Consider the following 13,419-nt stretch of genomic DNA (forward strand, 5'->3'; position numbering starts at 1 on the left):
AATAGGGCACATGTTGTTAATGTATTTAAAGGGATTGTCCAGACTCTTGATATTGATGACCTATGTTCAGGCTAGATCAACCCTTAGAACATAAAGTGTTACAATTTTATTTCATCACACTGCCTCTGTTGGTCTTAACAGTTTGTGTGGGTTTTTCTGGTGATTTTAAATGTAGGTAATTAATATGTTAACCCCTACAGGGCCGCATTGTTTACATTTTTGTGTTTCTGTTTTTTACTTCTTGTGTTCTGAATGTTTATACAATATACTGTACCACACCTGCACTGCTGTGAACATACTGCTCATCCAATACATTTTGCCCCTGGCAGACTGTAACAGATTTTGCTGAATGACCTGTCCCCTCCACACCACCACGGTTTAGGTGCTATAGCTGTCTTCAACTCTTGTGATGAATAGAATAACCATTTGCGATTGGTGCCAGCATATATATGCATGTATACATCAGCAGACACCAGCCCAATCTGTGAGCCCTCACATACATCTCTAACCGCTTCACAATGTACAGTTACATTGAGGACATAATTTTTTACTGCATCTGATCACCACCAGCTCCTCTTGCCTGACAATGTGTTATTACGCTAAGTGTTACAAGCATTATTAAATTATATCTGTAGAACCCTCTCCTCTTCTTTGCTAAAGACTGGCTTTGAAACCAACAATGGTTTCCGCAAAGACATGTTAAAGGAAATCTACCACCAGGATGAAGGATTGTAAACCAAGCACACTGACATACTGCTGTGTGCCCCTTCTGGCAGGAACTGCTCTTCTTTTATCTTCTTATACCCTGGGTTTTACCAATAAATGCTTTAAAAATTATGCAAATGAGCCTGAGGGGCTGAAAGCTCCATAGGTGTTAATAGAGACTGGAGCCCCTCGGGTTCATTTGCATAATATTTAAAGCCTTTTTTCCTTAAAAACAACAGCATAGGAAGCTTAAAGAAGAGTAGATCCTGCAAGAGGGGGCACACACCAGTATGCCAGTGTGCTTGGTTTACAATCCTTCATCCTGGTGTTAGATTTCCTTTAAAGCTAAAGGACAATGGTGGAGCGGGGAGCCTTGTTACACAAATCCCATTCAGATTTTATAAGACAAAAAACATTTATACCACAAATCTGAGGCATTAAAATATACATCCTTATAAATATGACTCCTAAAACGGCGTCTCCAGGGCGGTTATCACTTGCTATGAATATGTTACAATGCAGGGCCCTATTACCCTATAGATCGCCCTGTGAGAACTGCCTAAAACTTATGAGGAATTTATGACAAAGCAAAATTGTAAATGATAGAGAAGCCCAAAGGAAAATATGCTAAGAGGCTGCTAGAGGAGATCAGTACTTTATGATGGAAATTATAGGATGTACAGAGATTTAGATTGAAGTTATCATTTACAAACAATAGAGAAAATACTGCAGAGAAATAATTTAGAGAAGAGATCCATGAGAAGTCAGAGTCAGTTCCCCAAGGAAACTCTTTCTTTCAAAGCAAAGCTTTATAGGGGTTGTATGGGATAAATGTTTTTTTTTGCTATTGGCTCTAGGTGTAAAAAATATTAGAACTACTATTTACCTTGGCCCTTTGCTACGGGCAGTAGCATAACTTGAAGCTCCAGTGAAAATTCTGTGCCAGGCCAATGACTATAATGTATGGTTTATAGTACTAGTCTTCTCATGTGGGAAAGTGACACCTTCTAGCCCCCTAATAATAATAATTCCTTTATTTATATAGTATACACAGATTACGCAGCGCTGCACAGAATTGGCCAATTTGGTCCCTGTCCCCAATGCGGCTCACAATTTAATCAATCTACCAGTTTTACAAACTCTTTACAGATGTTGACCTGGATGGGTCTTGAACCCAAGCGCTGCAAGGTTGTAGTGTTAACCACTAGGCCACAGTGCTGCCCTAAGCAACTGCAATCTCCCCACCACTCTTTTTAAGTTACGCCCTTGCCTATGGGCCAGCGCAACACCTCACATAGGCTCAGCGGTGACACGTCAACAACAACTCAGACCCGGCGCAGCCCTATGCACGACGCACACTGTAGCATTATGGACGCAACGTCACTGCTTTGACAGCAGTGGAAGGAATCCTAGTATGGCCTTTGCAATTTACAATATTTGTGTTTATATAGCATCATTATATGAGATCGGGCCCAGACTGATACCCTGAGGCGTATTTAATTTTTCATCCAGTGTCAATGTTTATCTGATTAAGTGGTTTCATTAATTAGTAAATGTTCCTTAATTACTTCTAATCATTACAAATTAATGTAATCTGAATGAGGATAGTCCTATCCTGTAGAACATCCCTTCTGCATTGCAGAACATACTTTTTTTAACTTTATAACTATTAATGTTGATGACATTTTTAATGAGATATCTGATTAGATGATTGATTGGTGGTGTCCTATTCCCTATGATCATCATGGAATACTACATTTAATGGACATCTTATGTATTTTAGACCATCCCTATCCCACTTCCGAGGTCCTTCTTCATCAGAAACATCTGACAGGGGCACGGTGCTTCCTGACTTCCAGTGCCACATATGTACTTGACATCTTCCATAAACGCTCATCTAAACTGTGGGTTGAGATGGAACTGGAATGGAATCACCCAAAGACACTTGGAGCATTTTGGTGAAACACAGGCACCCCTTTACAGGCAGCTGATGTATCGCTCCTCTCCTGCACATGCTACTTAAATCTTGCTGCAAATTTGCTTGCTCTTCAGCCCTAATGAAGGACCCGGGCCCATTCAACCCATTGGTTGGCAATCCTGACCTGCCTGACATACCAGCTGCTCTTATGGACATCTCTGTCCCCCTTCCTCTTGACACTATAGATGCAATTATTGCCCCTGTTCACACTATACCCGGGCCCCATCTCTAAATTCAAAAAGAGCTTTCTATGCCACTTTCTCATGGCCATTCGGCAGATCATCCCCTGGCAATGGAGATCTCAAATCCCCCATCTGAGACACAATGGGGCACATTTACTTACCCCATCCCCGGAGTTCACATTGCATTGTCCGACTCACAATGCACTGTGCCGCGATTCACTAAGATCGTGCACTCGATTTCACGAATGTGTTGCTTCCCCGCTCAGGTCTGACAGAGTTCACCATCTTTTTAGTGGTGCATCTACGGGCTAGTGAGACAATTTAAAAGTTAAATCCTGCGATCTGTCCAAATCAGTTGGATCGTCCCCCTAAATCATGCTACATGGAAGCCAGCGCAGCTGCGCCCAAAAAGGATTGTGTGCGACACAATTGCAATGCACCCGCTACTTAAATGCCTGTGCAAGCCTTTTTTTCCCTCCTTCTCACTTTGTTTCTCCCCTTGTTGTTTTGACCCCATCTTAGTCCTGTTACCCCTTCCCGTCTATGTCTGGTTTGGGTTCTACTTGTTTTGTTCCATCTTTTTTATCATCTGATTGTAATGATTACTCATTTTCGTTATCATTATACACTCAATGGACCCGACTACATTTGTAACATATACTGGATCTGGCGTGCCAGCCAATGCTTGTTAAAAGTGCAAGTGTTTAATAAAACCCTCATTGGACCATAAAGGACATCTCGCACCAGTATGAAGGATTGTAAACTAAGCACACTTACATGCAGGTGTGTGCCCACTCTGGCAGGATCTTCTTTCCTTTTAGCTTCTCATGCACTTGTTTTTATGATTTTTATTATGCAAATGAGCCTGAGGGGCCCCCAAAACTACAGACAGATAAGGTCCAGGATCCACAGGCATAACTTTTCCTTGTTTGCAGGCCATGTCCATATCCTTCTGTGCATGAGTGATATCACATTGCATCTAAGCAGTGTCAGACTGGGGGTCCTTGGGCCTACCTGTTAAAATGATTCTGGGACCCAAACTCCACTATCCCCCAACTGGATAGTCTGGACCCAAGTGAGGATACATTCACACGTGGCCCCTCCTCCCTCCATAGAAAACAGCGGCTCATCGACGCAAACACGCCGGAAGATAGAGCATGCTCTATCTTTTTGCGGCCCGGATCGGTGCCACACATGTGTGGCACCATATCCCCGCCGTGCCGCTATTGCCGTCTATGGGGACGTACATGAGGCCGCAAATTTGCGGCCGTATGTACGTCCCCGCAGACGGCCATGTGAATAAGCCTCAACACTGTATCCAAGAGTGATGTGGCTGAAAGGGAAAGAATCAGAGAAAATGGTGAATGGTAGCAGTGTTGTTGGAGGAGTTGCTATTGCTGTGGAGCTGGAGCCTTGGGGTGCTCTGATAAGCCCCCTGAACTCTTCTGCCTTTAGCACAAATGCTAATTACTTCATTGATAATTCTTCTGTTATACATATTACTATGTTTTAATATTGAATTATACATATATCCATGGATTTTAACCATACAGGATCCAAGTACCACAAGATATATGATATTACCACACCCCTGGTTCCGGTTTCCTGGACTTTCTGTTTAGTATAAATATAATTGAATGTTTTATTTTATCATATAACTAACAAAGGCCTGTGTTCTGGGCTGAAACGCGTTGCCACCACCAATAAAGTCCAGCACTTGAGTGTTGCAATTGAGTACCCCAATTCTGACACATACATATCCCCCTAGAAGTGCAAATAAGTTATTGGCAATTTGTCTTTTGCATTAAAAAATGAGCTGATTTAATCCTCTAAAGACCAAAAATATGAGTGCTTGAAAGTTATTCTTAGCGTTTTATAAGAAATGTAACCGCACTGCACCTGAGGTTTTATTAGTTCAGATCTCACAGATCTTCACCGGTCAGACACAGATCTATAATATCACTTTACAGAGGGATTATGTGCCACTACAAAGTAATGGAAGGAATTGTTCCTGACATTTAACTGTTTTAGAATTGAGCTGAAAATGGTTCAATTTACTCTAAAGTGCAGTACAAACAACTGTACATGTGTTTCAAGTGGTATACGTGCACAATTGCTCAAACTACTAGAAATATCTGATAGACAAGACAGTCTTTTTTTTTTTTTTAGATTTGATAATAACTATACCAAACATTTTGAAAAGAAAAAAAAAACTATACCAAACGTGGGCAGGAGAATGACTGGCACTACAGACCACAACCATAAATCAGGACTAGAACACAAGGGTAAGTAGCATGGAGAATGATTATAGCATTATTAGAACTTTCCTCATGGCCCCGAAAATGACGGAAAATCTGACTAAAGTGCGGCCGCGGACCCTTAGTAAATAAGCCCCGCTATGTCAACGGTCCTTTAACCCCTTAAGGACGCAGCCATTTTGTAGCTTAAGGCTCAGCCCGATTTTTTGGATTCTGACCTGCGTCGCTTTATATGGTTATAACTTTTGAACACTGTTACTTATCAAAACGATTCTGAGATTGTTTTTTCCCCACATGTTGTACTTCATTTTAGTGGTAAATTTTGGCTGATAAGTTTTGCGTTTACTTACAAAAAAAAAGCAAATATGATAAATTTTTTGAAAAATTTGCCATTTTCGAAATTCAAAATCATTGCGTTTTCAGGCAGATAGATTTACCACCTAAATAAGTTGCTGAATAACATTTCCCATTTGTCTACTTTACATTTTCATAATTTCTGAAATGTCTGGATAATTTATTTTGATGTCACGCGGCTTACAAAAAGAATATCGCTTTTCCGGATTTTCAGAATTGACTATTTTGGGGATAAATACAGTTTTGAATGAAATTTTACATATTTAGCATCAAAACCCCCTATATAACCAACCCATTTTCAAATCTGCACCCCTCAAGCTATCAGAAACCGCTTTTACGAAGATTGTTAACCCCTTGAGATCTTCATAGTAATTGAATCAAAATGGAGGTGAAATTTAGAATGGTCAAATTGTTCCCTTATACGTTCATTTAGCACTAAAATTTACACATTTCCAAAATATAAAAAGAGAAAACCCACCATACAATTTGTTCTACAATTTCTCTTGAGTACAAAGACCCCCCACATGTGGCCATTACTTGTGTTATGGGGGCACAGCGAGACGCAGAAGGGAAGGAGAGCCCTGCAGCTGCCAGGATTTTAGTTTCCTCATTGGCCCCTTTTGAAGGCTATAAAATTTTCGCTTTTTCGTTATTTGGGCCATGTGATGCCATTTTTTTTGCGCGATGAGATGCTTTTTCCATTGTTACCATTTTGGGGTTAGTATCACCTATTGTTGAAAATTTAGGAACTTTTTTTGAGGGCAGGAGTAGAAAAGCATCAATTCTGTACTGGATTTTTTACTTTTTTTTTTTTTGTGTTCACCGTATAGACTAATAATCATATTATCTTCATTCTATGGGTCGATACGATTACGGGGATACCAGACATGAATATATTTTCTTACGTTTTACTAAATTTGTCAAACAAAACCCTAATGTGGGGAAAAATCTATCATTTATGTATTGCCGTCTTCCAAGTGGCATAACATTGTTACTTTTTTGGCTACGGAGCTGGTTGATGGCTTATTTTTTGCGGGACATGTTGTACTTTGCACCAGTATCATGTCGGAGTACACATGGTTTTTTGATCACATTTTATAGCATTTTTTGTGGGATTGAATAGCTAAAAATCATAATTTTTGGAAGGTTTATAGCAGTTTTTTTTTACGGCGTTTATCGTGGGGGTTCAATAATGATTTACTTGTATTCTACAGGTTGTTACGGACGCGGTGATACTATATATGTGGGGTTTTTGTTATGATTTAGACTTTTTTGGGGTTATATGTCTCTTTATATGTTATGGGGCTTATGGGCATTTTTATTGATTTATTACTTTATTTTTTATTGAATAACATTTTTTTTTTAACTTTTTCACTTTTTCCACCATGGGAAATGACCAAGCAATCATCTGATTGCTTGTTCATGATAATACTCTGCAATAATCATGTATTGCAGAGTATTATCAGTGTCAGCCTATGCACTTGCATAGGCTGGCACTATGCCAGTAAGATGACGTCACAGACGCCATCTTACTGGCAGTGCCTGCAGGCTGTGCTGGGGACCAGATCGGACCCCAGCACATCCATAGCAGCGATCGGTGCCCCCCGAAAACGGTTCGGGGGGGCCGATCGTGGGGGAAAGACACCCCAGAGACATGTTAACGGGTTACACACCCGCGATCGGAGCCGACTCCGATCGCGGGTGTTACACTGGGGTGCCGGCTATTAGTTACAGCCGGCACCCCGTGTTTCCCCATGCCGGTTCGGCTCTGATCCAGAGCCGAGCCGGCATAAGCGCCGTGGCGGATATATCCGCCACTGAGCGCTAAGTCACTGCGCTCCGTGGCGGATATATCCGCCACGGAGCGTGAAGGGGTTAATCCTGTGGCGGTCCGGTTATCCTGTGGCGGTCCGGTTATCTTGTGGCGGTCCGGTTATCCTGTGGTCTTCCGAGGTCCTGCCAGCCGTCCTTCCGAGGTCCTGCCAGCCGTCCTTCCGAGGTCCTGCCAGCCGTCCTTCCGAGGTCCTGCCTTCCCGAGGTCCTGCCTTCCCGAGGTCCCTACCTTGGCTGCCACCGCGGGCCTAGTCGCACCCGTGGAGTGACTTGGTGGCTCCTCGCCGTAGCAAAAAAAAGCTTTGTGGCGGGTTCTGGCGAATACCAGGACTCCACTCCCGGGTTGCGGCTAGCATCGCTATCCCCCGCGGTGGTCCAGGGAGTCCACAGACATTAGCCCCAGTGACTAGTCCCACACCCCAGTGCATGACAGCCAGGTCAATACATTTAGGATCCACATTGTTTACTGTATTATATTTGATCTCAATATTAGACAAACATGGTAGCATATTTACCAGTGAAGACCTCTGTGAGTCTCAAAACTGCATTATTTATCCCTCTCTGCACATGGATGCAGAGCTTCTAAACCAACGAAACTTCTAAACTTCTACTAAGCTTCTAAACTTACGTGCTGTCGTGTGCCTCCCGAACAGGATCTGTTCTTCTTTTTGCTTTTAGTAGCTTAGTTTTTGAGGAAAAAAAGTACTTTAATAAAAAGAGCCTCAGGGGTTCCCGACTACATCACAGAAGAACCCCTCTGGCTCTGTTGTCTGGTAATTACACACAGCTAATTAAAAAAGTGGATCGGCATTCACTGGGTACAGTAAAATCATTAGGTAACTTTATTCATCCAACTTGCTGCAACAATTCAGGCAAAGTACAGTTAAAAAGAGTTTTTTCTGAAAAACGAAGCAAAAAATGGCTCCTGTTTCAGGAGGCAAACATCAACATGTAAGAGCGCTTGCTTTAGAAGCACTGCGCCTGTGTGGCTGGGTTCCTTTAAACTGAATAATAACCTACCAGTATACTAACGTGTTTGTCCAAAAATAAGACAGGGCCTTATATTAATTTTCATCATCTTCTGACGTTAATAACTTTTTCATTCTTTGGTGTATGGAGATATGGGAGGTGTCATTTTTTATGAATTGAGCCGATGTTTTCATTGCAACTATTTTGAGGACTGCACAACCTTCTGATCACTTTTATTACATTTTAATGTGATTTAAAATGGTGTAAAAGTCGCGTTTCAGACTATTTTCCATTATGGGGTTCACTGCCGCCAATAACCGTTTTTAGATTTTGATAGATCGGACATTTTGAGACGCGGTGATACCTAACATGTTTGTGATTTTTACTGTTTATTTCATTTTATATCAGTTCTAGGGAAAGGGGGTGATTAGAAGTAATTTTTTTTCATTGTTTTTTAAAATTTTATTTTTTCTTAGACCCTCTATGGCACTTTAACCCTAGATGGTCTGATTGTTTCTACCATATACTGCAATACTACTGTATTGCAATTTATGGCATTTTTACACAGTAGTCATTACGATGAGCCACTGGCTGATTGTAAGGAATCTACTGAAACAGTGCAGCCTCGAGTCTGACAAAGACCTGTTGCTGTCAAAGCTACCGATCAACCCCCTGATGACTTTAGGTATTAGCAGTGGGTGTTTGCTGCAATATGCAGCAAACCCCACCACTATATGAACAAGGCTCAGCCCGTGAGCCCTCTTCATATAGCCTCCACACACCTGCGCCGTAAATGTACGGAGCAGAGCATGAAGGAGTGAATCTATCTGGGCCAATGATTGATTGTGTTTCTACGTGCTATAGCCACTGTTAAAGTTACCAAATCGAAATTTAATAGTGGATATTTCTGTTTCTCTGTATTTTGAGTGTGAACTATTGCTAGTTTTCTACTGTTTGGGACAGATTGAGCTACACCTAGCTACTGTGCATCCCAGCCCTGTCATTACTAGAGTGATGGACTGCCAGTCCAGTCAGCTACTGGGGGCAACTCCTTTAAATACTTACCCAGCTCCATTACACCTTGCTGTTTCTGCTAGCCCTATTTCCTTTGCTATTCTGTGTATCTGACCTTTGCTACTTTTTCTCAACCTCTCTCTCTAATTTGATTCTGTGCCTTCGCTGCCATCTTGGTTTTGACCCACTTCTCTCTGACTCCGCTTGTTTGCCCTCTGTGTCCTTGTGTGAATACTGGTCTGTCTCTGGCTTCATCCGCTCCACCATGCAACAGCTGACAGACAAAGCTTTCCCTATCAACTTAAAGAGTGTCTTTACGGTCTGTTAGCAGGTTCCTGTTAGCAGGTTTGCCCTTATCAGGGAAATGTATCTGTTGTAGGCAAGGCCATAGCCCACAGGGACATTTCAGGGTGCGTTTGCCTCTACTTACACAGTATGACAGCTTGCGCTGGTTGTGGTTGTGCGGTTTGCTGGACAGGAGATTGACAATATTTATGTACAGTATATCTATGTTTGTATATTGATCGGTGATTGGCATGTATAGGTTCAATAGGCAGAATAGATACCAAATGGATACATTTTCATAAATCAAAGTATTTGCAATTTAAATTACACTAAAACGTTAAAATTTACTGGTCTCAATTGGTTGACTGAACAATGCAAACTGTATAAGAAGTATTTCAATGTGATTTATGACGTACTGAGGCGCTCATTTAAAATATATCATAGGAAATTGTGCTTGAGCAAGAAGAAGTCAAACTAATTGGATGCAATCAGTCATCAAGAACAGATGTTTGTCATTGTTAGATGAGTTGATAAGCAGCCAGATCTGAAAGACATTTCACTAGGATTCTGACGGCTAATGAGACGACTGGTCTCCATGTATCCAAAGTCATAGGAAATAAGCTGGAACAGCTCAATGTATCTTCTGATGAGCGCAGGATTGAAATGTTACAACACAATAATATACTTGCCAGCATCACAGACCAATTTCTCGTGACACTTTGCTGTGCAACAGATGCATCTACATTCAAATCAACACAATTATTTAATGAAGTTTGACATTTGCAGGAAGAAAATAAAATTGATTTCATAAATTGTAGTTGTTTTTTAAATTGTTACTAAGTTTCAAAACAAGCAGCATAAATCAATATTACAATTGAGAAATATTGTCATATTTTTTTTTAGAACGATACATCTTTATCCACTTTTCAGATAGTTTCCTCCTTCCCTCTTCTCAAATGATCTTATTCTAAAACCTTTGCCCATTCTACTGTGACCAGGATTTTTCTGGTCATGGGCTGTGTCCATTACTTGGGGAGTATGCTGGCTCTATTCTAAACCTGCCGTCCATCTGATATTAAGGCAGTGTTACCCAAATAACCTAAATAGAAAAAAAATCAAGAATCATCTGCCTATTTACCTGCTTTCTAACATCAGCTTTGATTTGGTGCCACCTGCCCCAACCCATCACTTATTTACCAGCTTGTACATACTCTGCCCTGACCTTATAATGTACTTTGGTCAAATCTCTGCTTGTACCTTGGTGCCACACTTTGGTGTCTTTTGACCCACCTAGGTTAACTGCCTACTACACCATGTCTACTCTGAGTAGCAGCCATGTGACTTCATTACAGCAAAATCCGGATATTTGCAGGACTTAAAGGAAACCTACCACTGCTGATGGTAGGTATTAGATGTAAACACCGGGCACCAGCTCAGGGTGAGCTGGTGCCGGAGCTTACCTTTGCTAGTGTTTTAAACCGCTATATTGTGGTTTAAACACATTTTGATGAACAGCCCCGGCTCTCCTGCACTTCAGAATCCGGTGCACGCACGGGCGCGCGCATGGTGTGCCGAGCCCAAGAGCGGTGCGCCGAGTTATAAGTTAATATAACTTATAATTCTGCGATAGGGGCTTTGTTCCCCTAACAAAAATATGCTCTGGCACCAGCTCACGCCATGTATATGTGCATAAACCTACCACTTTTAAGTGGTAGGTTTCCTTTAAATTTGTGACATGGGAAGGATCAGCAAAGTTTAGGTATATGGGGCCCCATTTCTAATTTTGCATCGGGGCCCCCTGGAGTCTTGTTGCACCACTGACCATCCAAATGCTGCAGCCTCTATATGCGAGAGGTGTAAGTACAATGAGAGCAATAGTACTAGAAGCATTAAGTGTGTACAAACAGAGATATCAGATACAAGGAAATTGAGTTTTATTTTTCACAATATATGATCATTCATTTAACAATCTCATAACATTGCAAGTCAATAACAATCAAGGTCCAACCCTCGTTGACTCACATTGGTTATTACTTATAGGAGGACAACATTCCACAGCATTGTTCAGAGATTACCAGCACTCAAATCACATTAGGGTTCAGGGATAAAATATCACCATATTATCAAAATCTATCGGTCTGGTGGTTCAATTTTACTTATTCATTTATCCAAATTTATAATTTATCAGAATGTTATGGAAACTGTGGACACATCCACAGGTTGTGGCATCTACATCTTGCCCATAGGACGTAGAGGAGTCATGGAGGAGAATAGACTGGGATGATTAGATAAGCTGTCAGCCCATCCAGATACTAATAGAGTTAGTGATACTGTATATTGTTATCGGTTGTTCCTTTTGTTGGTTATGCTGGGGGGGGGGGGGGGGGGGATTTGGCCTGGGCTGTTTTTGTCACAACTACTGTGCATGCATCATGTTCTGTATCTCATGATGTGTTACTGTACTGCATTATTGTCTATGTGCCGCCAAAAATGTTAATAAAATTGTTTATTAAAAATAAAAGCTGTGGACACATCCGAAAAAAGTGACCATGTTACTGATATGTTATTGTACGTATAGTTCGCCCCTGAGTGCATATACACCGCACATCCACTACATGTCTAGGGTCTGGTGATATCACCGTCCGCTAAGACTCTGGTAGAGGAGTCCAGCACCAGGGAGGCCCATTCTAATGGAGACAATGTCCTCCGCCCATTTCCCAACATTGAGGGGCCACTCAAAGAAAAGGGCAGTCGAGCCGGAGCTGCAGACGGTTGTCTCCATCCTGTACTACATATCAGATTTTTGATCTTGTCCATCAGCTAATGTAGAAATCAAGGCTTATCAGAATGTTATGTGCATATATTATGTACTGTATGTCATTATGTGTTACTGTACTTCATTATCGCCTATGTGCACCCAAAAATGTTAATAAAATTGTTTATAAAAACTAGTTTTTGGATTCTAATCCTAAAACATGTCATTGGCTGGTATCACTATCTGCATGAGAATATGGATGGGTGATGTGTGGCTGTATTGTTATTGGATATTGCTTTTGTTGGTTACGCTACGAGAGGGAGGAGGATTTGGCCTGGGCTGTTTATATCACAACTACTGTGCATGTATCATGTTCTGTATGTGATTATGTGTTACTGTACTGCATTATTGTCTATGTGCCGCCAAAAATGTTAATAAAATTGTCTATAAAAAGAAAAGCTGTGGACACGTCCAGGTATAAAGTGCCCATGTTACTGATATGTTGTTGTACGTATAGTTCGCCCCTGAGTGCATATACACCGCACATCCACTACATGTCTAGGGTCTGGTGATATCACCGTCCGCTAAGACTCTGGTAGAGGAGTCCAGCACCAGGGAGGCCCATTCTAATGGAGACAATGTCCTCCGCCCATTTCCCAACATTGAGGGGCCACTCAAAGAAAAGGGCAGTCGAGCCGGAGCCGCAGACGGTTGTCTCCATCCTGTACTACATATCAGATTTTTGGTCTTATCCATCAGCCAATGTAAAATTCATGATTTATCAGAATGTTATGTACATATATTATGTAGTGTATGTCATTATGTGTTACTGTACTGCATTATTACTATGTGCACCCAAAGATGTTAATAAAATTTTCTATAAAAACTACTTTTTGGATTCTGATCCTAAAACATGTCATTGGCTGGTATCACTATCTGCATGAGAATATGGATGGGCGATGTGTGGCCATATTGTTATTGGGTTAGGGGGGGGATTTGGCCTGGGCTGTTTATATCACAACTTCTGTGCATGTATCATGTTCTGTATCTCATGATGTAATACTGTACTGCATTACTGCCTATGTG

This window comes from Engystomops pustulosus, chromosome 9, assembly GCF_040894005.1.
Source record: "Engystomops pustulosus chromosome 9, aEngPut4.maternal, whole genome shotgun sequence".
Classification (NCBI taxonomy): Eukaryota; Metazoa; Chordata; class Amphibia; order Anura; family Leptodactylidae; genus Engystomops; species Engystomops pustulosus.